Source organism: Anabrus simplex, chromosome 6 (genome assembly GCF_040414725.1).
Source record: "Anabrus simplex isolate iqAnaSimp1 chromosome 6, ASM4041472v1, whole genome shotgun sequence".
In the NCBI taxonomy this organism is placed as follows: Eukaryota; Metazoa; Arthropoda; class Insecta; order Orthoptera; family Tettigoniidae; genus Anabrus; species Anabrus simplex.
The window spans coordinates 197619282-197646281 of NC_090270.1; positions in this window are offsets into that span (position 1 = coordinate 197619282).

Consider the following 27000-nt stretch of genomic DNA (forward strand, 5'->3'; position numbering starts at 1 on the left):
GTGTTGCCATTCCCTTTTTCGTCATTGTATCTAAATCTCTCCGAGGACCGATAGTAATGTCAAAGCGGGGTAGATGCGGCCCGCGAACCGACAGTTGGACCCACACAGTCTTAATGTATCATGCTTTACAGAAGCGAAACTAGGTGCCGAAACTGTCTCCAACTTCCATGGAGTAGGTGAGCAGAAATTGATGTTTATGTCCGTCTACTGAAGAGAATGCCCCATTTCTTTAGCTCCCTTTCCTCTGGGACTCATCGTTAACCTGGAATCTCTCGGCAACCTACAGTCACGTATAAAAAGGTTCTTATTGGACAAACAGAAGTAAAGTTAGCAAGAGCTCTTCCATAGCACCATCAAATTATATTACTCCTGTACTTAATGACTTTTTGTGTCAGCAAGAAAGACTTCCTCTTGTTTTTTTTTTTGTTTTTTTTGCTAGGGGCTTTACGTCGCACGACACAGATAGGCCTTGCGGTGACGATTTCCTCTTGTTTCCTCATCTCAGTACCGTCATACATACCAAATTCATTTCTGTTTAGTATTCACTAGCGATATCCGAGCGCTTTACTACTCCTGCAAATAATAATAATAATAATAATAATAATAATAATAATGATTGTACCGGGAGGTACACCTCAACTCTGCTCATTCAAAAGAAGCACCTTAATGAACTCTATCTTTACAACAAACGTGAAACTGCTGTTGAATGAAGTTGAGACATTAATCAGAAGATGTCACTAATGAATAACTGAGAAGTTTATCATTTCTAAGTTTCCTAAACTGATTGGATTTATTTTGTTTTGTTTTGCTGTACCTCAAGAAGTTTGGACATTTCTCCATAGATGCCATTACAAAAACGGAGGTCATGCACTCTGGTGCAAGGTAAAAGAAGTTGTTATTGAAAGAAATTTTGTGTTTATGGGTTTTCTCAAGTAAATTAACTTTAATTTATTTATTTTTTGTATATATTTCGAAGTTTGCAACACTTCTTTCTCATTCCGCCAGTTTTGAATCTGGCCAATAAGAATTTTCTGTAATTATTGTTTAGCCTATCACAGGCTTCTTGTTGCTTTTGGGGTGTATCTTTTGAATTTGCCAATAAAATTGAGAGGGTGTGTCCGGATTAGTCCAGAATCCTCTCGAACAAACCCCTCGGGTATATAAGCTGAGGCTTTTGTGGATACCTTGTTTCATTGATCGTCGTCTTTCTGAGTGTGTGTGTGTGTGTGTGTGTGTGTGTGTGTGTGTGTGTGTGTGTGTGTGTGTGTGTGTGTGTGTGTGTGTGTGTGTGTGTGTGTGTGTGTGTGTGTGTGTGTGTGTGTGTGTTTTAAGACAGGAGGCGGGGCGCCTCATTCTTCGGCAGGCAGAACAACAGCCAGGTAATGCCCACCAATATTCTATCTTTCTAGCTGTCTCCGCAAACTAACTTATCCGAGGGGAAGGTTCGAATGTCTAACTATATAACCAACCTTTTCTAAAATGTAAATATTCGTTCGGCTAATGTAAAATTCCATAAAGTCTTTAACTGTAAATCGGGAATAGAGAGTGCGTTACCCTCTCGAGTTCCCCTTCAACTTGGTTTGAGGTGAGTACGATTTCGTAACTGTTTTTCTTTCCTGTAATGTATTAAATTAACCTTCATTCGAGTCACCTCAGTAGCTTGGGATTAGCCCCTGTATCAATGGACCGAGAGCCACGTTAGGATTTTATTCTTCATTATCTAGGAGTGCAAGTGTACGCCTCCATTCATTTTGTGTTCGGGCCATTAATTTAACCTGTTATTCTTTTTCCACGTAGGCCCAGTAGGTTTGGTACTAGATACCCCTGTGCACTAACTTTTGTTAATTGTCAATTGCGCCTAGAGAAGAGGCCAGAGATTGTAAGGTTTTGTAATGTTGCCTTAAGAGGGCTGTTGTAACTTGGTTAATGTCGGAAAGCATGTAAGCTCTTTTCTGAAATTCCTGTAATATTGAGGGGAGCCTTTGGAAGGTCGTAAATTCTTACTGTTGGAGCCAAGTGCTCGTGAACACTGTGTATTGGGAGACATTTCTCCTTATCTGAAACTTGTAAATTTGGAGCCTGAAGCGCGATACTTGTAAATCTGTGGAAATGCCCGAAACTGTTAAATTCCCTTTTCTGGGGTTCGCTATTTTACTATCCAAAGTTGTCATTGGTATTTCACTAAGTGAAAGATTGTTAAGTTTGTTTTTGAAAAAGAAATATAACCTTTTTTAAAATTTTAATTCAATTTTTGATATCGTAGTTAGACCCATTCAACACCAGCACCTTCTTTCGCCTCTTTAAGCTCCACGAATAACCCAGGAATAATAATAATAATAATAATAATAATAATAATAATAATAATAATAATAATAATAATAATAATAATAATAATAACAGGTTCAGCAAGTTTTCTAATAATCATTGCTATTGTTATTGTTATTGTTATTTCTTTCTTACTTACTTACTTTCTTTCTTTCTTAATCTATTTACACTCCAGCGTTGGTTTTTCCCTCGGACTAAGCCAGGGATCCCAACTCTAAACATCAATTGCAGTGTCCTGGAGCGTGAAATTTTGGGTCGGGGATACAACTGGTGAGAAGGACCAGTACCTCGCCCAGGAGGCCTCACCTGCTATGTTGAACAGGGGTCTTGTTGGGGTGAAAGGGAGGGGGGATTGAAAGGGATAGACACGGAAGAGGGAAGAAAGCGGCCGTGGCCTTAAGTTAGGTACCATCCCAGCAATTTTCCTGGAGAAGAAGTGGGAAACCACGGAAAACCACTTGGAGGATGGCTGAGGTGGGAATCGAACCCACCTCTACTCAGTTGACCTCTCGAGGCTGAGTGGACCCCATCCCAGGTACCACTTTTCAAATTTCGTGGTAGAGCCGGGAATTGAACCCGGGTCTCCGGGGTTGGCAGCTAATCACGTTAACCACTACACTACAGAGGCGAATAATAATAATAATAATAATAATAATAAGTAGTAGTAGTAGTAGTAGTAGTAGTAATAGTAGTTACATCGATGTATTTTCCTTTGGATGAGTGTGTTCTCATCTGCCATGCTGTGGCTGACATAGATTCCCATATTTGCTTTCCAGATATTCAAAAGAGAAAATCTACTTATCGGACCAAACTAAGGAATCTTCATAAATGCATTATGTACAGTACTGCATGTGCGTGTAAAATTGTAGCATTGCAGAACAGAATATTGAGTCAAGGGTTCCATAATGCACAAGATTTGCGTATGACTTAAGAGCAGAGGGAAACCCGGAAGAGAGATCCTACATGCAGTGACCGGAAATATTCACAGGACGGAAGTGAGCTGAGCATTCTATAGTCTCACTTGCTGGTTCAAATAATTAATTGCAGCATGGAGCTCATCTTCAAAGTATTCAGTCTACGTGACTTCCAGTACATTCTACCAAAATAAATGAATTCTTACAACTTATAGTAGAAGCATATATTGGGTTACTATATAACTGCATAGTTCATAACGATCGAACATGTTGATAAGCACGGCTTTCCACAAGGACACAAAAATATTAAATATTCCTTTGCGAAAATAAAAAGATCATATATATATATATATATATATATATATATATCAATAAAATGCGTGACGCGATGTTACCTAGCAACCGTATAGGCTGTGATGTGAAGTACTGATGGATGACTATGACATATCCACGGCTTGTACAGCCCTCTTTGTACAGATCTATGGCCTTTGCAGCTCTCTTTATACAGATCCATGGCCTGTGAAGCTCTCTTTATACAGATCCACGGACTGTGCAGCTTTCTTTATACAGGCCTGTGCAGCTCTCTTTATACAGATCCATGGCCTGTGCAGCTCTCTTTATACAGATCCATGACCTGTGCAGCTCTCTTTATACAGATCCGCGGCCTGTGCAGTTCTCTTTATACAGATCCATGGCCTGTGCAGTTCTCTTTATACAAACCCATGGCCTGTGCAGCTGTTAAGGTACTGTTGCTAGGCAACATCTCGTCACACATTTTGTTACATGACACTATTTCATTACAGAATTTTTTCGGACGACCCCAGCTACAAGACATACTTATGTCAAAAGACTGTAGTATCTTTTTTCGTAATGCGGGGCATGCAGGAAGAATCTGTTTACCGGTCAGATGACCCACCTAGGAATGTTCCCGAATTACGAGAGATCATTATTATTTGTGTCCCATTTTGAACACATGCTGTGCCGACGCAGTTAGAGACTTGTTGATGTTTAGAGCGCGTTTGTAATTTCAGTACTGTTTGTTTTGCAAAATGAGGCACGCATCTCAATGGTTTAGGAGTAGCTTGTCTGCCTCTTATCCAGAGGCCTGCGTTCGATTCAAGGCAAGTTCAGAGATTTTAATTCTGGACTGACGGATCAAATGGGGTACAGGTTCGTGAGACCAGCTGAGGTGCTGGGCAGTGGACTCGGGGTCGGGAATGCCAAGCAATGTGGCTGAAAATGTCATAACGCTGACCATGTGGCACTCTAGTATCTATAGGTCTTTTGGCTGGGCAGGAATCGTTTTGGCAGGGTAAGGCCTGTAAAGGACTGTTGCACCTTGGGATTTGATATACGAGTTTATATTTTTGGCGTAGTTGATTAATCGCTATCCTTACGTTCTAAAGATAACATGTTTCATCCCAGCTAAGCTCGATGGCACTTAAAGATTTTAATACGACTACTGTGCGAGTTGGCTATGCAGCACGGAAAACTATGAGTTTGAACCCCACCATCGATAACCCTGAAGATTGCTTTCCGTGGTTTTCCCATTTTCACACCATGCGTATGCCGCTACTGTCAGAAGATAGAAAGAGTTGACCAAGGTAGACCGGTTAGGAAAGTTGAAAGTGAGGAACTTGAAAAAGAAACCAATGCCATACTCAGCTAGAAGACATGAGGTCGCCAACCCACGCTCCCAATTTGATAGTCCCTGAAGTTACCCATTTTAGTCACTTCTTATGTATTCTACCGCCCCCTCTTACGTCAGGAAGATTATATGTGAAAGTATTCTACCAGCCCCTTTAACAGGGGGTAATTTAATGCCAATTTCACCTCAGACAGTCTACGCTGACCATTCAGCCAAAGAGCCGAAGTGTTAGAATAAATGAGATTAGACTACACAGGAGACGGGTGGTGGCGGTGGTGGTCATGATTATTGTTTTAAAAGGAAGTTCAGCTGGGCAATCATCTTCTATTAACACTAATCAGGAGGGAAAATGGAAGAGTTCCGACACTTGGAAAACTCAAGGTATCTTCTTTGTTTTCTTTTTACAATTTGTTTTGCGTCACACCGACACAGATAGGTGTTGTCGTGAAGATGGGATGGGGAAGGCCAAGAAGTGTGATGGAAGCGGCCATGGCCTTAATTAAGGTAAAGCCCCAGCATTTGCCTGGAGTGAAAATGGTCAACCAAGGAAAACTATCTTCAGGGCTGCCGACAGTAGGGTTCGAACACACTATCTCCTGGATGCAAGCGCACAGCTGCGCGCTCCTATGCGCATGGCCAACTCGCCCAGTAAACTAAATGTATCGACAAAAGAAAAGCAAGGGCGACGGCGAACGTGAAAAAGAAAGACTCCCTAAGCTTCATAAACCTAATACCGTCGAGGTGGGAAGAGAACAAGAATAGACCGGGAAGGTCGGATAGGAAAGATGAAAGTGAAGAGCCTGACACAAGTAAGCGGAAGCATGCCAGACTCAGCTAGGGAAACCGTGGTCGCCAACTCACTCTCCAAAGTTGAGAGCCCCTGGTCCACTTGTCAGTCGCCTCTTACGACAAGCACGGGATACCGTGGCTGTTATTCAACCACCCCAACCCAGAGGGGGTTTATGCAGCAGCTTTCTTTTTTTCTGTTTTTACGTTGTAATAACATTTTCGAAATCCTCCGTGGCTCAGGCGGCAGCGCGCGGATGCCTCTCACCTCTGGCTTCCGTTGTTCAAATCCCGGTCACTTAATGTGACATTTGTGCTGGACAAAGCGTAGGCGGAGGCAGAACAGGTTTTTCTCCGGGTACTCCTGTTTTCCCCTGTCACTTTTATTCCATCAACACTCTCGAATACCGAGCTCGATAGCTGCAGTCACTTAAGTGCGGCCAGTATCCGGTTTTCGGGAGATAGCGGGTTCGAACCCCACTGTCGGCAGCCCCGAATATGGTTTTCCGTGGTTTCCCATTTTCACACCAGGAAAATGCTGGGGCTGTACCTTAATTAAGGCCACGACCGCTTCCTTCCCACTCCTTATCTGTGTCGGTGCGACGTAAAGCAACTTGTAAAACAAAACAAATCAAAACAAAAAACACTCTCCAATATTATTTCATTTCATCTGTCAGTCATTAATCATTGTGTCAGAGGAGTGCATCAGGCCTCGGCAGCCGGCACAGTTCCTATCCTCGCCAGTAGGTTGAGACTTTGTTCATTCCATTCCTGACCCTGTTGAAACTGGAAACAACCTGTGGATTTTCATTTTCTAACATTTCCGGGCGAATGATGGGGAAAGCTAACACCATCAAAGTACTGGTCGTTGCTCCAGTCTCTCCGAAGGTTAGTAGCGGACCTGCGGTCCGCCCTTGACCTTTGAAAATATCGGACACAGCTTCTGGTGAAACGGATCTAAAAACCAAATTGGATCACTGCCTTTGCACCTTCAAAAGCAATTACCGGCGTGGATAGTGCGCGATGGATTACCACCTGTATCCAGCCATATGCTGTATTACAAACAAATTAACTGTGTCAGCCCTGTCATAAAACGACACGAGTCGAGTTCCTGGTCAAATTTCCACAAAATTTAAATATTTATTGCATCATCTTTTATAATTAACTGTTTTGTTACAATCATTGAATAACTGAGCTAAATTGGCCTGATTTCTCTCTATTTCCATCAGAAATGAATATACACAATCATTTTACCTATTTTATTCTTCATTTTGTTTCTATAAAAAAGTCTTTGTTTTTTTTTTTAATATATATTTAACACTTTCTTGAAAATGAGCGTAAGTGGATATGCCAACTATTCTGTTTGCTCTTCTGAAATATGAATACTAATGTTGAAAGAAACACTGCACATTAATGTTCGAACATAACCATGGTTGATTTTAGTGTTTGTAAATAAACAATTGCCTCATACGAATGCATTGTTGCCATTTAATACTTTGTTGTTACTCCGCGCGCCTTAATTACCGCTTGGCATCGTGAAGGCATTGAAAGAATTAACTTTTTAATATAGTCCTCACTCAGTTCATGAAACGACACACGCACCAGGGTATCCAACAGTTCCCGTTTATTCCGTGGCTTCCTTTTGCTGATAGCATTTCCCATAACCTTTCAACAGTTCTCAATAGGATTGAGATCAGGGCTAATTCCAGGCCACTCTAACACTCGAACCTCATTTTTTCTAAGGAAGGATTTTACCTGAAATGTAGAAATACGTAATTAATAACCATTAACATCATCTGCTTCCTGCTTGATACAAATATTAATCATAAGACACACCTTCATAGCTCTGTGGCAAGAAGCGGAGTCATCCTGAAAAATGTAAGTGGAAACATCTCCAAACTGGTTGGCATCGCGTTGACAGTGCCATTTATGAAGTCCAGACGACCTACACCGTGACTGGAAATGCACCCCCAAACCATCTGTCCATGTGGGTGCTTGACTGTATGTGTTACACATGATGGCAAAAGTTCTTCACCTTTCCTTCGACGCACGAACACTTTTCCATCTGAGCCATGCAGATTAAATTTGGGCTCGTGCTGAAAAGATCACTCTATTCCACATCTCTGGAGTCCACGTCGCATGTGCTCTTGTCCATTTTAGCCGCTGTTGTCGCATTGTCTTGGTCAATAAAGGATTCTTTCTAGGACGACGGGCTGAGAGTCCAGCTTCCAGTAGTCTATTTCTTACAGTTCTACTGGTTACTGAGATGTCACACATTTCTTCCCAGTCTCGCTTTAGTTCAGTTGATGAAAGGCAACAATCTTTGAGCAAAAGCCTTTTTAATACCTTGTCCTGTTTGGCAGTAGACGCCCTTTTTCGACCTCTTCCTTTCTCGCGATCAACATTTCCTTTTTCCCTGTACTTTTTCAGTAACCTCGAAATCGTAGACTGATTAAAACCTGTCTTAGAGGCTATCTCTCTCGTGCTGAGACCAATAAACGAATAAGCAAGTATTGGAACTTTCTTTTCTGGCGTTAATTCTACTGACCTCCCCATCTTCTCGCTGCAAAGTCTCAACTCAGAAATAGTTTTAATTTAAAGGCTTGCCAGATTATGTATTTTGCATATGTCCATCCCATACTAACCTATGGAATCATTTACTGGGGGAATTCACGATATAGCGAAGTCATCTTTAAGTTACAAAAGAAAATAATTAGAGGAATGGCCGGTGTCGGCAGGAGGACAAGCTGCAAGAAATACTTTAAACTTTATTTTATTTTACCACTGCCTAGCCTTTATATCTTCCATACACTTGTATATATGAAGGAGAATGTAAACAGCTACACCGTAAACTCTGATGTACATAGGTATAATACTAGAAATAGAAACTGTCTGCACATAGAACCACACAAAACTAAGCTATATGAATCAAGTTTGAGTTATACAGGAGTACATTTATTTAATAAATTACCAGACTACATTAAGCAGATAAAACCATGTTCAAAATTTAAGGAAGAATTATTCAAATTTGTTTCTAACCATTGTTTTTATTCTATTGAAGAATACTTAGCTCTTGAAAATTAACTTATGTATCACATTTTTTAAATCTGTGCCTCTTTACCACATTGTATATTTCTCTTGGCTTGTATATTACTGTTTTATCCTTTGTTACTGTAAATATGATTATTGACGTGTCCCATATCACTGTATGATCAGTTGGACGAAATACAATACAATACAATACAATGACTGTATAAACACTGGCTTCATTGTAAAAACAAACAACAACAACAACAACAAAGAGTTGTGTATTGTTGGAAAAATTTGAGAAGAAGTCTAACTGTGAAGGCAAGAATACGTCAACAATGTTTAACAATAATGGGACTGGTATAAACTGAAGCAAACAGCCGTAAAAGACCAAAAGACAAAGTAATTCATGGTGATGCAATAAATATTTTCAACCACTGTACTTAAAATCCTAAAACTATTGTACAGACCATTAACTAACTTAAATACTTATTCTTTGAAATCGCTTTTTTCTACAAATAATGACAGACAGAGGAGCGCAATGAAGCGCACCGGTATCGGTAGCTCACAAACCACCTATCTCTCCGGATGACCAGGGCCTACAAGGTTAAAAATTTTATTCTACATTCATTGTTTTAATGAGCCATACCAGGTTATTTCTAAAAACATATCTAAGCACAATGTCACGAAATCAGAGAATAGAATGAACATCATATTTTGTACATGACTTAAAAAATTAATCCTCTTCAGCTATTCGGGATCATTTATATCATGTATATCTATACTGACATTCCATTTCTTTTAAGTTTACTCCATACGTTTTGCCAAGATGCGACTATAATTTAAGCACTCCTTTGGCATTGCTCCTGGGTTGATTACACATCATTTTCACACAATATTGTTTATTTGTCGTGACTGACTATCACTCCATAATGATATCCATGCATAACTAAAATGTTTGGCCTCACGTTTCCATAGTGATTTCCATTTCAAGGCCAGACAGGGCTACTTTTTGTATACATCAGAATATCGATTCGTTTTCGCTGTCACGTATCCTGCCTATATACACAGTACTTTGCCTTAACATAGGTCGCTGGATACAGCCGCTTAAGAAGCAACTTCAGGGACAAAAGTGACGGTAGTGATTGCTTGGGGCAAAATAATGGGATTATCGGCGTCTTTTCATTTTAATCAAAAAAAGATGTCCGAACTTCGAAAATTGAAGTTATTGGTAAAAGGAAGGGGTGGGACAGGAAAAGATGTAATAATGGAAGATTCTCCACGCCTCGCTAACGTAATATCCCCACTGAGCTCACAACTTTTGATGCATATGAGGTAATCACAAAACTATCCCACGAGCTTCCAACATGAACGTCTGGAGAGGTTATCACGGGACTCCTAACCGAAAATGACACTGCTTCCGTGTAGCCTAGTTTCTCTCATCAGTCTTGCCCCCCCCCCCTCCATTTTTTTTACAACTTGCTCTACGTCGCACAGACCCAAACATGTCTTATGGCGACTATGGGATAGGAAAGGCCTAGGAGTGGGAAGGAAGCGGCCGTGGCCTTAATTAAGCATTTGCCTGGTGTGAAAATGGGTAACCACGGAAAACCATCTTCAGGGCCGCTGATACTGGGGTTCGAACCCACTATCTCCCGGATGTAAGCTCACAGCTGCGCATCCCTGACCGCATGGTCAACGGGTCCGGTCCTCCAATCTTTCTTGGTCAACTCTTGCCAATGGCGTATTTGCGAAACCTATGGAGTCTTTTATTACCAAATCTTTAATGGCCCTTTCCTTTCTTGAAGGAAAGGAAAGGTAGTGAAATTGAAATATTCGCTTGACCTCACAAACCCAATACCATAGGGTTTGGAAGAGGACAAGAGTTGACGAAGGAAGGTCAAATAAGAATGGATAAAACTGAGGAATGCCACACTCTGATAAAGAACTCCGTGGTCACGAGTTTTGATCTCAATCCGATTCTTCATTGCCCTTACTTTCCAAATACTACTAAATGTTTTCATTCCTCCCCTGAAGAGTGAGGCGGGCCTCCTATATGGTGTCGCCGTCTCTCAGGCCAGAAAATTTGTATTAGTGAAGATCTGTGGAGAAGGTGCGAGTGTTGGCGGCCGTTGCCTATTAAAGGAACTCCCCTGGCATTCACCTTAGTGCAGGAGAATGGAAAACCACGAAGAATCATTCTCAAGACAGCCGACGGTGGGGACCAGCCCCTCTCCGTCTCCCGAATACAGAGGCGTAAAGCCATGGTAGAGCCGTGATTACCCCTCCTCTGCTCGGTTGGTCGGTCGGAGTGCAGAGCTGTCGGACCACGGACCAGCCGTAGCCACTTGTGGGCCGAGACCCGCCGACTCTTATTTTCATTCCTCTTGTTCATTTTTAGCATTCCTTGTTCACTAATCTACTTAGTAAGCCCAAACCATCAGGATTTCTTTTCTCCCATTAAACTTTTCCACCTCATTTTCCCGTTCGTATTTATTTCACATTCTATCAAACCTACGTTTCTGTAACAGATTTATTTATGTAATTGTTATTTGTCCTTTTTCAATGGTCAGATCTTACCTTATATCATTGAGTAATATACTGTCTGGCTTCTTGAATGAATGCTTCAGAGGACACCGGACTCGATTCCCGGCGAGGCCGGAGATTTTAACCGCGTTTGGTTAATTTCTTTATTTCTGGGGCTGGGTGTTTGTGTTCGTCTTAATACCTATCTACATACAATATGTCGCATTACAACTACCACAGAAACACGGAATAGTGAGCATATTTCTCCACATACTATTGAAGGGCATCCATCGTAAATCTATGCTTAATCCACACAAAACCTATCCCAGAGAATTGGGAAAAGGCCATAAAAGAAAAATATGCTGTGCAAATTATTGTTAAACTTGTATTGCCATATTCTTGTCCCAAAATCAGTGATAGAAAATGGATCCAAGTTGTATCCAAATTCTAATTTACATACTTAGTATTCTTTACAAACCTACTAGGCCAATACCCTTTAGTGTTTATCAGATAGTTTACCTATGGGCTTTCCTAACAACAGAAAATGCTGTTCCTGCAATAAAATACGGAGTAGTCGGAAACAACGTGGTTTTAAGCAACGGCTTGCAAAGCCCACTTAAATTCACCCACGAAGCGGTTTGATTGGCTAACTTCAGCAGCTGATAAAATGGCAACGGCGTGAGATATCGAATTATTTTTTTCAAATTATTTATCAGTATGACCAACCCTCTAACATTTCTATACCCTGTTCACGTTGTTTCCGACCACCCTGTATGTCATAATTTTAATTTTAATTAAATTTACTTTGTATTTTCGTTAATATTACTTATATTTCTTCTACTCAAGATTCAGGAATCGCAACTTAGGCCTATAACAAAAAATAGTTTTTACATTTGTAGTTGACCACTATGAAAGTATTCAAATGAAATGAGATAATATGAAACAGGTAACCAATTTCTCTCTATAAAGAAAATCAAATATTTAACATCAAACGTCAGTATGATTGATAGCGAAAATAGTTTTTGAAAACACGCTGCATTATCAGACATGGTACATCTTTGTTCTTTGCGATATTTAGTCTTGATTCTTGACTTAATGACTGCATGTTAAGTAAGTTGTTGAGAAAGGAATTAGGATGTCCAGTGATTTTTAACGTCAGAAATTACTCGCCAATATGCATGTAGAATTCCAAAAAAGACAATTCCTTAAATATACCTTTTAATGAAGGATGAGTAGTAAGATCCATGAGTTGTTCCTGCTCATTAAAATTCGGAGATGGTGGACCAAAAGCATTTTCAATTGCATTTTAATCTACCATTTTTCTCTTGGTATTTAGAATTTAATTTACCTAGTCCAGTTTAAAATTTTTTCCGTAAGAAAATACGGTTAGCACCATTTTCAAGCACTTCGTGCAACCCCATTTAGTAGTCGTGACTCACAGCTTGAGAACCACTGACCTACACGACTAAAAGTAAGAAAAAGAAATGACAGTCTAAAGCAAACGAGGGCAGGAAGCAGTGCTGTAACGTGACCTCACTCCTCTGGAACACGTCGCGGAATATTTGTTCGGGGAGTTTGTAAAATGCATAAAGTAGCTGATTTGTTGAGAGATTGTATATAATATAAGCGTCGCTATATATATTATGAGAAAAATGAACGTATAACAAAATTCTTCGACACAAAATAAAAGTATATTTTGCCCATGTTGCTAATGATTTTAAATGAATTCGGCAGAATATAAATAATGGAGTCTTCTTCTTCTGCGCTAATTGGTCACTTAGGACCACGAGGAATCAACATTTCTTGTTGAACATTCCTCCTTGACGAATAGTTCTTCATTTTCATCGATTGTTGTGATTTATGTTCCACCGACTAAGTACTTCGTGTTGGTTTCTTCTTGTCATCCTCAAATATCCTTGCGTGATGATATTCCTATCCTGCAGATTTGGTGATCCTAATTCAGTGAGGTCTTTCACTACTTGCTTATACCACTTTGATCTCGTACGTTTGATTTGCAAACATGTGTGTATTCGATAAGTCTGTTGTTATTCATTCTATTCAAATGGCTTAAAAATTGAATTCGCTGCAGTCTCATTGTATAAGTTAGTTTAGATATTTTGAATTATATTTCCGAGTTGGATCTGGGGTAATGTATTCCATTTTTAATTCTTGGCTCTAAAGTCTTTCTCATGATTTCCCTCTCTTTAATCTCTAAGTGTTCCTTTTATTTTTTTATGGAGTGTAATATAAATACTATAATTATTACGTGCATTCCTCTATAGCGTGGTTGACACAGCGTGATTTCTGTGATACTTTTCTGAATTTTCAGTTTCTCTTGTATTTTACTAGCGTATCAACACTGTGGTGTAATAACTGTAAAATTTTAATCTAGGACTGCATGTAAGGTTATAATCTGACAATTAACTTCTTGATTTGGTCTTACCAAGTTTCTTGAGTGAAAAAAGTTGCTCATAAATGTATGGCGATCTAGACTTTCATAACCTTTGAGCAGCTAATTCATACAATCTTGCATACGCGAGCTCTTGCCAGACGTCACATATGAACAGCAACATGCTTGCTGACTACTGTTGGATGCTCAAGAGGAACAATCCAGAAGTCATACATAGAAGGAAAGGGAGTAAATGATCATTCATAACACAAACATGGTGATGACAGTAAGATTATAGACCAGAAACATGCATTTTATTGAATGATGTACGTGTATACGAAGATTATTTCACACATTACACGTTGAAATACGTACAGTAATCACATATTTGCTTCTCAACTTTTTTCACGATCAGTTATAACACGCCATCGTTTGACGAGCAGCCAGCTGTCATCAAATGCAGGATTATTTAATAAGATAATCAGCTATGTAGGAAACGACACGAAAGTGTACGTGATCATAGCAGGTGTTCTCTATTTACCAAATGTCAATTTGGGAAGGTAATGCGAATGACAGGAAGCATGACCAACAAATGGTAAATAAGTTAATCTGGGAAGGACAGCTGAATCAGAAAGTGATTGAACCAACTAGAGGATAGAATATTCAATACGTAGTGCTGAAAAAACCAAATGAGCTCTATAGAGAAACTGAAGTGATAGATAGTATAAGTGATTACGAAGCTGTTCACGTCGTAGTTGCAAATAATCAGTATCATACGGTTGATAATACAGACATGAGGGAGTTTTCAAAATGTAATTATGAATTGTATAAAATGGTAAATAAAAATGTAAACAGTTTGTGGGATGGGTTTAAAGCAATTGTTGAGGAATGTGAAAAAGGTAGGCCTAAGTATTTTTAAAGGTGGTTAGGAATGGTAAAGACTCGCTTTATTATAACAGAGAAGTAAAGATACCAAGAAGGAGGTGCAGGATGGGAAGAAATAGAGTTAGAAATGGTTCTCAAAGTAAGGAGAAGTTTAAGGAACTTACTAGGAAGTTGAATGTAGCGAAGAAGTCAGCTGGATAACATGATGGCAAGAATAACTGGCAGTCATACGAAATGTTAGTGAAAAATAGAAGGATATGTTCAAGTACTTTAAGGCAGAAACAGGTTCCACGAAGGACGTTTCAGGAATCATTGATGAACAAGGAGTGTATCTATGAGGATAGCCGTATGTAAAGAGTGTTGGTTACAACGATAATGTCCAGGTAGAGGAGGTGATTAACACTAACGAACTATCGAAATTTACCTATAATAACAAAGACAATTGACGAGTGTCTGTTCAAAAGGTTCTATATCGTCTTCAAATTATATTTAGTATTTCGTCCACATTCATTAAAGTGGTTGAATACTATCGAACGCTACGAGCAATCCAGACCAGAAATATGTAATTCTTTAAAAGTAGTACCATACCCGATCATGGGTATGTTCAATGTGCCTTGTATTATATGTTTCTTGAGTTTTTCACAACTTTCTTAAGCTGGAAATAGCGCTTTCTGAACAGGCACTCCTCATTTACAACGCTGAAAATTAGAAGAGCAGCTGCAATTGATAAGACTTCTGGAGATGTATTAAAGGCAACGGGTTGGGATATACTACCATACATGAAGTACTTATTTGATTACTATATACATGAAGGAGCTATACCAAATGAATGGAGAGTTGCTATAGTAGCCTCTGTGTACAAGGGAAAGGATGATAAACATAAAGCCGATAACTACAGGTATGTCCGCTTGACATGTGTTGCATGTAAGCTTTGGGAACACCTTCTTTCCGATTATATTAGATATGTTTGCGAAATTGCTAACTGGATGATAGGAAGCCGTTGGGATTTAGGTAAAGTTATTCCTCTGAATCTCAACTTTTAGGATTCTAGGAAGATATAGGTGATATTTTAGATTCAGAAGATGAAAGGACTGTTGACATATCTAAGGGCTTTGAAGGGTAGATCGTCGGAGACTGCCGACAATAATGAGTGCAACTGGACAAGACAAAATAGTAACCGAATGGGTGGCTAAATGTGTAGAAAATAGAATTCAGAGAATTAGAGAAGGTGAACCATTATCTGACCCTGTAATCATTAAGAGGGGGATTCTTCAAGGCAGTATTATTTGACCTTTGTGTTTCCTTATACAGGGTGAATCATCTCTCAGTGCTTATCGCTTATAACAAAAACATCCAGCTCTGTTTATGAGCAATGAGAATATGAATACTGTATATGAGATAGCATCAAATACAGGATGAAACAGTCTTCATATTGAAAGTACGTGCTAACATTGTTACAGTTGATGTTGATTCGTTTTAGAATCCCGGATCTACAGTACAGAAAATCTTCCTCGTGAAGTTCCGCCTGAAATTTTCTCTTGAACTCTGAATAATTCTTTCCTTATATGAATACCTAGGTACTTACAATGATCCCCAAAAGGAACTTTTAGCCCATCAAAGCAGTAATTAAAACTGAGAGATTTTTTCTTATTTGTGAAACTTACAACCTGAGTGTTAACCCCGTTTAGCACCATACCATTGCCTGCTGTTCATCTCACAACATTATCGAGGTCATTTTGCAGTTGCTCACAATCTTGTCGTCGTCGGCCAATACTCGTATCCGAGTTTTCGTGACTCGCCTGCAGTTCCATAATCCCTAGGCCAGACGATGAAGGTGGCGCTGATGGCTTATCAGACCAATTCTTGCATAAAACATGCGGCCAAATGTGTCGCATCGGATGGAAGGTGGGGGACGTGGCAATGTTTGACGTAGCTTCTTTCTCTCGCGAGATTTCCTCTTCCTGTCTTCGACGTTCCTGCTCAAACTGTGCAACTGCAGCTGAGATGGTAGCACGCCAGCGAGGGTGATCCTATGCAGGAGTATGCCAAGTATTTGGGTTTATATCTACTCTTCTCTAGGTCTGCTTAAGTGGGTCCTTATATCGCTTTAGAGGAGCACTGCATGTCCTCTTGCCAGTGCGGAGTTCACCATACAGGATTTGCTGAGGGAGTCTGCTGTCACTCATACGATGGATAAAGCCTGCCCATCTAAGCCGATGACCAACGATGGTGGCTACGAATACTATTTAACTTTGCTTTCTCGAGAACTGATATATTCGTTATATAGTCATCTCATTTGATGTTCATGATAGATCTAAGTTTTTGTTGATGAAAGCGTTCCAGTTTCTTGATGTCCCGACGATATAGGGTCTAGGTTACACACCCGTAGAGTAACGTAGAAATAACAACAGCTTGATACACCATTATTTTCGCCGGAATACTTAGATCTTTGTTCTGGAATACACGATGTGACAGACGTCCAAGGGCGACATGAGCAGCCTGTATTCTGTTTTTCACGTCCTTCTCAGGGGTACAGTGCGTTTAGAGAATACTCCCAAGGTACGAGAAGTGCTCCACTCTTTCCAGGGCTGTTCCAGATATGGTGATATCAAAATCTGGCGGGGGGAGGGGTTCCAGGACCAGGCTGACAGTCAGGCCAAAACGTTCATAAGCTCTTATTTATTAACTCTATACAGCATAACACCATCCGCATAAAGCTTTATCTCTGATTCCACTTCTTTACTCATACTATTTATATATAAGAAAATATAAAGGTCCGATCATACTGCCTTGAGGAATTCCCCGCTTAATTCTTACAGGGTAAGATAAAGCTTCACCTACCTAGTTCTCTGAGATCTATTTTCTAGAAATATAGAAACCCATTCAGTCACTTTTTCTGTCTAGTCCAATTTCACTCATTTTTGCCAGTAGTCTCCCATGATCCACCCTATCAAATGCCTTAGACAGGTCAATCGCATTACAGTCTATTTGACCTCCTGAATCAAGATATCTGCTATATCTTGCTGGAATTCTACAAGTTAAGCTTCAGTGGAATAAACTTTCCTAAACCCGAACTGCCTTCTGTAGAACCAGATATTAATTTCGCAAACATGTCTAATATAATCAGAAAGAATGATTTCCCAAAGCTTACATGCAATGCATGTCAAACTGACTGGCCTGTAATTTTCAGCTTTATGTCTATCACCCCTTCCTTTATACACAGGGGCTACTATAGCAACTCTCCATTCATTTGGTATAGCTCCTTCATGCAAGCAAGAATCCAATAAGTACTTCAGATATGGTACTATATCCCAACCCATTGTCTTTAGTATATCCCCAGAAAGCTTATCAATTCCAGCTGCTTTTCTAGTTTCCAACTTTTGTATCTTATTATAAATGTCATTGTTATCATGTGTAAATTTTAGTACTTCTTTAGCATTAGTCACCTCCTCTATCTGGACATTATCCTTGGAACCGACAAACTTTACATACTTCTGACCGAATACTTTTGCCTTTTGAAGATCCTTACATACACACTCCTCTTGTTCATTATTTATTCCTGGAATGTCCTTTTTGGAACCTGTTTCTGCCTTAAAATACCCTTCCATTTTTCACTAAAATTTGTATGACTGCCAATTATGCTTGCCATCATGTTATCCTTAGCTGACTTCTTTGCTAGATTCAGTTTCCTAGTAAGTTCCTTCAATTTCTCCTTACTTCGACAGCCAACTATTTCTTTCCAGTCTGCACTTCCTTATTAGTCTCTTTACTTCCCTGTTATAATAAAGTGAGGTTTTACCATTCCTTACCATCTTTAAAGGTACAAACCTGTTTTTACATTCCTCAACATTGCTTTAAACACAGTCTGTTTATATTTTATTAACCGTTTTCCACCGATCATATTTAGTTTTTTTTAAACTCCCTTATGTCTGCTTCACCAGCCATGTGGTACTGCCTAATAGTCCTTACGTTTAAGACCTTCCTTTTTATCACATTTATTTTTAACTACAACAAGAACAGCTTCGTGATCACTAATACCGTCTATTACTTCGGTTTCTCTATAGAGGTCATCTGGTTTTACCAGCAACACGTTCTGAATATTCTTCCGCTTAATAGGTTTCACCACTTTCTGAATCAGCTGCCCTTCCCATATTAACTTATTTGCAATTTGTTGGTCATGCTTCCTGTCGTTCGCATAACCTTCCCAATGACATTTGGTAAATTGAAATCTCCCGCTACAATCACATTCCTTTCCATATCTTTTCCCATGTGGCTGATTATTTTATCAAATAATTCTGAATCAGCGTCAGCGCTACCCTTTCCCGTTCTGTACACTCCAAAGACATCAAGTTGCCTATTATCTGTATAAATGAGCCTTTTTTAAATGCAATATGTGCGGGGCGTTGACCTATGAACATCTTTCGCCCCTACTGGCATCATATGTGGGGACAGTGTGTATATTATATTAATGGCCGGGAATCGAACCCGGAGCCATCGGGTGACAGACGGACGCGTTGCCCCCTACACCGCGGATAAATGAGCCTTACACATAGAATTTCATGCTTGTCATCTTTAACATTTTCGTAGCTCACAAATTCTTCTTTCACTAGAATGAATACCCCCCCCCCCAACTCCTACCATTCCTATCATATCCCTACGATACACATTTCAGTTCCGTGAGAAAATTACTGTATCCATTATATAATTTATCAGACATGATTCAATTCTTATTACTTAAGGGTCGGCTTTTCCCTCGGACACAGCGAGGGATCCCACCTCTACCGCCTCAAGGGCAGTGTCCTGGAGCTTCAGACCCTTGGTCGTGGATACAACTGGGGAGAACGACCAGTACCTCGCCCAGGCGGCCTCACCTGCTATGCTGAACAGGGGCCTTGTGGAGGGATGAGAATATTGGAAGGGATAGACAAGGGAGAGAGAAGGAAGCGGCCGTGGCCTTATATTAGGTACCATCCCGGCATTCGCCTGGAGGAGAAGTGGGAAACCACGGAAAACCACTTCCAGTATGGCTGAGGTGGGAATTGAACCCACCTCTACTCAGTTGACCTCCCGAGGCTTAGTGGACCCCGTTTCAGCCCTCATACCACTTTTCAAATTTCGTGGCAGAGCCGGGAATCGAACCCGGACCTCTAGGGGTGGCTAACCACTACACCACAGAGGCGGACACTTAAGTATGTATATATATCTATGAAATTAATTCTATTCCTTTCTTTAGAATACTTCAACAGTTCAACACTAACATTGTATATGTCATCCCTACTTGACTTCCAGATCACTGTACTCTTATCACCGCTCCCTAAACCACCCCGTTTCCCTGAGTGTACCTCCATATTACCCTACTAAACAAATTTCCTACGCCGAGGACTTGAATTTCAATTTTTTTTTTTTTTTTTTTTTTTTTTTTTTTTTTTTTTTTTTTTTTTTTTTTTTTGCTAGGGGCTTTACGTCGCACCGACACAGATAGGTCTTATGGCGACGAGTTCAATATTATTGGGATATACGAATTTGATATTAACTTTTACTCGATGAATAAACGAAGGTGAAAAGTAAAGTATTCCGCGGATTTAGAACTACAAATTATAGGAATACAGTAATCAGCTGATTCCTGTATTTGTTTACTCAGCTACCATATATTCTTTGATCTCGGCGGAATGCAGCAAACAATCGTCAGCAATCCAAAGACTGTTGAGTAATTATCCAGTGAAATACCGTGTATTCTCTTTAACTTTTTTTTAAATCGAAGTTTACACGTGCATCGTGTTATTTAATTGAACTTCATGATAGTTCGAACGGATATGTATACAAAATAACGGGTTTATTGTCTTCACGAGTGTGAAAAGCTGTGTAAGTTACAACTCCATATGATAATCTGCCCGTTTAAGCATTATACCAATAAATCTACAGATATTTAAAAATAATAAAATGTTAATATTATTACCTAAATTATTTCCTAAGCCTAAATTCGAAACAAAGTGCACCTAACTAGCCCATTTAACCTAGAAAACGTAATCTACTGAACACCAACTGAACGACTTGATATAAAGTTCAAATAAATATCGCTACTCCCAATTTCTACCAACAAGCACTAAACACCAATATATAAATAGCACTAAACGGATCGCACACACAAAATTAAACAATTTCAATAGGTTTAAACTACTTTATGCTAACTTTCCGTATACTTTCTGTATATATAACCAGTGTAATGTGCACAACGATTTGCCTTATCTCTAACTGTCAGCTCCATTACAGCACACAATAGTAAACACACCAGGTATAGAATGTTGTTTTTGGATGAAGGTATCAGTCTCCAAATACTGCGAGCGCTGGTCTAGCTTAAGCAAGCTAGGGGCTTTACGTCGCACCGACACAGATAGGTCTTATGGCGACGATGGGATAGGAAAGGCCTAGGAGTTGGAAGGAAGCGGCCGTGGCCTTAATTAAGGTACAGCCCCAGCATTTGCCTGGTGTGAAAATGGGAAACCACGGAAAACCATTTTCAGGGCTGCCGATAGTGGGATTCGAACCTACTATCTCCCGGATGCAAGCTCACAGCCGCGCGCCTCTACGCGCACGGCCAACTCGCCCGGTGCTTAAGCAAGCAAAGGGAACGAACGTGCCGTATAGTGTGTGCCGGTTGAGTGGAGTGGAAAAAGAGTGGGGGAGTGGATGGACGGGTAAAGTGGAGTGGGACGAGGAAGATCGGAAGATGATTTGTATAGAGCAATGCCGTGTCATTATCGGGAGATGACAGGGAATGATGAAGAATGGAACTAACAATAGAAAGGAAGGCAACGTAGAGATGGGAGTGAAAGGGGAGATGCTGTTAGCGGCAGCGGTGGTCACTATGATGCTAGTAATTGGAGGCGTGGAAATAAATCCAGGCCCACAGAGCAGTAGCAACATGAGCTGGGAAGACATAGAAGTTATAAGGAAGGTGGAAAGGAGGTAGTGGAGGAGTTATGCCCATTTGAACAGTTAAAAAAGATGCTGCAGGAGCAAGTTAAGGAACATGAAAAGACGAGGCAGTGAATACAGGAATACACGAAAGATACTAAGGAAAAGACGGAAACCAGTGAGAGAGAAATTATGACACTAACGGAGAAAATAAAAAATATGGAAGAGGAGGTGGTAAATCTGAAGAAAGAAATTGCAGCCAGCAGTCATGATCGTAGGAAGAAATCCATATTTATTTACCGGGTGGAGGAAGAAAAGGCAGAAGCTAAAGTGGACATTATTTATAAAGTGGTAGATGTCATTCAAAATAAAATGATAATTAACTTTAGTGAGGTCGACATAGATAATGTTGAGAAGGTAGGTAAGGTGAGAGGGCGCAGACCCATAAAAGTGTCGCTGTTATCTTCACTGATGGCGGATATAGTGACAAGGAACGCCGGCAATCTGCAGAGTGTGAAAATTGGGATTAAAAGGGATTTAGGAAGGGAGGAGAATAAGAATTCCAAAATTTTAAGGAAACATTTAGTGAGACCAAGATTGCAGAGGTTGAGGGCGTATATTAGAGGCCAGTTACTAGTGGTGAGCTCTGGGAATTGGACTCGAAATTGGACTGTGACGAAACTGAAAGCTAGTCGCCACAAGACCTATCTGTGTCGGTGCGACGTAAAGCAACTTGCAAAAACTGAAAGCAATGGAAGAGAGTTTGAAGTAAGAAGAAATCAGTAGGGCAGGTGAGGAAGTGCATATTAGTAAGAGAAGAACGCCGGGCAGAAGTGATATCTTAGAAGCGGTTTCAGAAGGATGCAGGGAGGCAGAAAATTAACTGAAGATGGAGGCCCGTGCGAGAAAAGAAATGAGGATACAGGAAGAGACGGTGGGGGAAACACAAGAAATGGTAAGTGGTCAAAAACTAATTGAAAATAATGGTTTGAGGGAAGAAGCAGAAGTAAAAGGTGCTTTGGCTAAAAAGAGAAGCTTGAGCCTGAAGAAACTATGGGGTAAGAAAGGTAAAAGTGATGAAGGCATAGTGACCAGAAGTAAAAAGTCAAGAAGTAGTAGTAAGTAAGCTGGGTATTGGTGCTAAAATTAATTGAAATGAATAGTGAATTTCAAGGGGAGTTTGTATGTGTGTATATTTGGAATTATAAATGAAGTTAAGAGTGATTATGATTAAGAGACAGATGTGGTGGGATATGAAGATAGATTGTATAGGGTAGAGTGTACTTGTTTATTGTATTTGAAGGCTGCTACGAGTGATTAAAGAGTGAGGATAAGGGAGGAAGTAAAGTATTGTTGGTAAATTGGAGATTGGAAGGTTTGATGTGTTATTTTATGTTATTTGTATTTAAGTGAAAGTAAGAGTGATTATGTGGTGGGATGTATGAGAAGGGAGGCAGTGTAGTAAGAGGCTGAGTTGGCGGAACGTGAATGGGAAATATGATGGTAATCTTTGTTAATTGTATTTGAAATTAAGAGTGAATTTAAAGAGGCAGATGTGGTGGTTATGAGTGATTGATTTTGTTAATTATACATGGAAGGAAAGTATGATGTGAAGGTATGAGTGAAGGTTGTGAAGATAGATGATGTAGGATAGAGTGGGTTTGTTAATCGTTCTTGAAGACTGCTATGAGTGATTAAAGAGTAAGGAAAGGGAGGCAGTGAAGTAGGGTCGGCAAATTGAGGTATGAACAAGAGTTTGATTTGGTGGTATGAGATTGGAAAGTTCGATGGTAAATTTTGAGTGAAGGTTGCTACGAGTGATTAGACGTGATGGCAGAATTTAAGTGGGGAGTTTTATTGTGAGTATATTTGAATTATAGGTGAAGGTAAGAGTGACTATGTTTAAGAGGCAGATGTGGTGGTATGTAAAGAATGATGATAAAGCTGGGTATTGGTGCTAAAATGAATTGAAATGAATAGTAAATTTAATATGGAGTTTGTTTATGTGTATATTTGAAATCAGGGTGGAGTATGTTTGTTAATTGTATTTGAAGGTTGCTATGAGTGATTAAAAGAGTGAGAATAAGGGAGGCAGTAAAGAATGGCTTGCAAATTGGAGATTGGAAAGTTTGATAGTTATCATTATGTTATTTGAATTTAAGTGAAGGTAAGCGTGGTGAGATGTATGAGAAGGGAGGCAGTGTAATAAGAGGCTGAGTTGGCGGTATGTGCACGGGAATTATGATGGAAATTCCTGTTAAATGTATTTGAAATGAATAGTGAATTTAAAGCGGTAGATGTGATGGGATGTGAAGGTAGATGTTTGAGGTATGAATAAGAGATTGGGTTGGTGGTATGAGATTGGAAAGTCTGGTGGTAATTTTGTAGGTTATTTATTTCAAATGAATAGTGAATTTCTGTGAGGGTGGCCTGATGAGTGATTAAAGAGTGAAGGAAGGGAGGCAGTGAATTATGGTTGGCAAATTGAGGTATGAAGAAGAGATTGAGTTGGTGGTATTAGATTGGAAAGTTTTATGGTAATTTTTGAGTGAAGGTTGCTAAGAGTAATTAGACGTGCTGGCAGAATTTAGGTGTGGAGTTTGATTGTGAGTACATTTGAATTTTAAGTGAAGGTAAGAGTGACGATGATTAAGAGGCAGATGTGGTGGTATGTAAAGAATGGAGTTATTTAAGTGAGGGTGGCCTGAAAGTAACATAAAAGGGATAGTGGTGGTGGTTAAGAGTGATTGTGTTTGTTAATTGTACATTAGGCTAAGAGTGTTTATTATGGTTAAGTATATTGAATTATAAGTGGTAACAAGAAAGTAGTTCACGTAGGATGTTGCAACGTGAGGAAAATGTGTCACTCTAATACGGCAGGTGTTGTAACGCTAAGGCTGGGTCAGCAAATCTGAATAGGTCAAGTGAGAGGATGATAGAAGGTGTGGAATGTGCTTGGTTCGCGAGCCAAGTCAGAAGAGATATGAAGGAAGGTCTTTAACCTCCTTGTGTCGTTCTGCCGATCTTGTTATTTTGCATTATTTTATGTTATCTTTATTTTTATTTTGTTTATACAATTGTCGATCACCATGGCCTTCGGATTCCCGGAAGATAGTTGACCGTGGGCCACATGATTATTATTATTATTATTATTATTATTATTATTATTATTATTATTATTATTATTATTATTATTATTATTACGGGGTTACCCGTGGAATGCAGAGGTGAAGAAGGTGCAGGCTGGAATGGGTCTATCCGCAATATGAAACCAAAACTTTAAATTTAACCGAAGATTATATTTTCAATAGACAACAAGATTTAACAAATTTTCACTAGATGAAATAACAAAAATCAGGTACAAGATATGCTTTTTACAAACAAAAGCACAAGTTCAGGGATCTTAACCAGTTCTGGGCTTCGAGCCCCAATTTACAATCCTTGATCTACTAGCCCAACTTTACCCAGGCATACATTTGTTCAAAGGGCAGAAAACCCCTTCATTCAAGGAGCACTTGCTCCCAACTTTTAACCTCAAGCCTCCCAGATGCACTTTTCAAACACAAGAAAGAGCTGACCCGCTCTTAATTTTTCAAGCCTATTAGAGGCAATACCAGACATTACTATCAACTGCCCTCAAGGCACACTTACAAAGAAACAGGGCTATCTTGTACCCAACCTACTGGGCCTTCGTTGAAAAAGAATGGGTTAAGTAAATGGCCCAAAAGGCAAAACAGAATGGAGGCGTGTACTTGCACTCATAAATGAAACCTTTTTAAAACCTAAGAGGCACTAGGCCGATGAAACAGGGGCTATTCCCAAACTATGGAGGTGACTCGTATGAGAAAACTTTAAGACATTACAGAGGGGAAGAAACAGTTACAAAACGTAGTCACCTCATACCAAAAATGAAGGGGAGCTCTAGAGGGTAAAGCACTCTCTATCCCCGTTTTACAGTTAAAGATATGTGAAGTTTTACAAAACGACGGCAAATTACATGTTTCAAGATAGGTTACATACTAAAGGTTTCGGACCTTCCCCGCGGTTTAGACTGCTGAGCTAGCGAGAAATAAAGATGTTAAGTGATTACCTTGTTGAAGAGCTGCTGCCGGATGAAAGAGGCGCTTCCCGCCTCCTGCTACACTTCCGTACACTAGGCTAGATGTTGTTCGAGTGGCCGAGAGACAAGAAAATCAGCAGCTTTTATACCCTCGTGGAAGATTCGAGACCTTTCATGAATAATTAAGACACACCCACAGGTGTTTATTGGCTGGCTAAAAGTTACACATCAACATTGGAGAAGAAAGACACGATTGGTCAAAAATTAATTACAGAAATAATTGATTGGCTAACTTCAAAACTGGCGGAAAGAAAAGATTTATATTGCCAACCCACAAATGAAAGAACGAAATTTAGTAAAGAACAAACTTATGAATACAAAATTTCTTCAAATAAAGTTCTTCCACTTCGCACCAGGGTGCATGGTCATAGTTTTTGGAGAGACATCTATCAGAGAATGTCCACACTTCTTGATCAATAGAAAACAAAACAAGTTAAACTCCACACAGTACTGACAACTTCGTAATCACAAAATTTACTGTAGTGACATCTTCTGAGAAAACTTATGAGTTGATACAGTTGTTAAAGTCAGAGTTTCTCCTGTAGAGGAGTACTTAAAGGCGGAAAATTCAAATGTGCGGCGTATAGGTGCACCAGCCGGTACAATTATTATTATTATTATTATTATTATTATTATTATTATTATTATTATTATTATCTTACTTTGTTTGTTTGTCTGTTTGATTATATTTTTTGTATAGTAAGTGAAGTTGGAAAACTTGATCTTGTCTAGGCTAGGCATGTTATTTTTTTCTCCATGAAAGGATCAATACTGTAGATCTGGAGAAATAAATAAATTGAAAATACTGCGTGCGAGAGAAGAATGTCGATATAGAAGGAACAAACAGGAGCCCAGGCAGGTTAGCGGGAGTATCCCGAGATTAAACTAATGAAGTCCACCCCCTGCTGCATCGTGTCGTCTCAAAACCCAAAAACTCATGAGTCTCAAAACTCACGAATTCCAGGAAGAGGATTAATAAGAGTAAGTTTCTCTGACCTCTCTACCTGGGCCAGTCTCAAAACTCACGAACAGACCCAGTTCTTCTTAGAATGGATAAATGTCCACCCTATTAGTGATGGAATAATGAAATACGTTTAATATTCGAATAACTTCCACCCGATTATTTAAATAATCGAATGAATCAAATATTCGAATGAGTTTCAAATATCATTCAGTTAGAGTATATCGCGCAGAATAATCAGATGCGTCATGAATACCTTTTCCGTTTTACGTGTGTCGGGTAGATAATCTATTGATATAAGCGAATAGATGAACTCTTACGAAAAATAGAAATACGTCTTTTTTCTAAATAAATCTCCATGTGTTGAAACTAAATGAGTGAATTAACAGTCTTGATCTTTAATAGCTCTAAATAAAATCCCTTAGTCAAGTAAATGCCGCATTCTGGCCGCATAATGGAACTAAGCCCCAGTACTACCAACTGACAGTTTCTTTTAACTAGCAG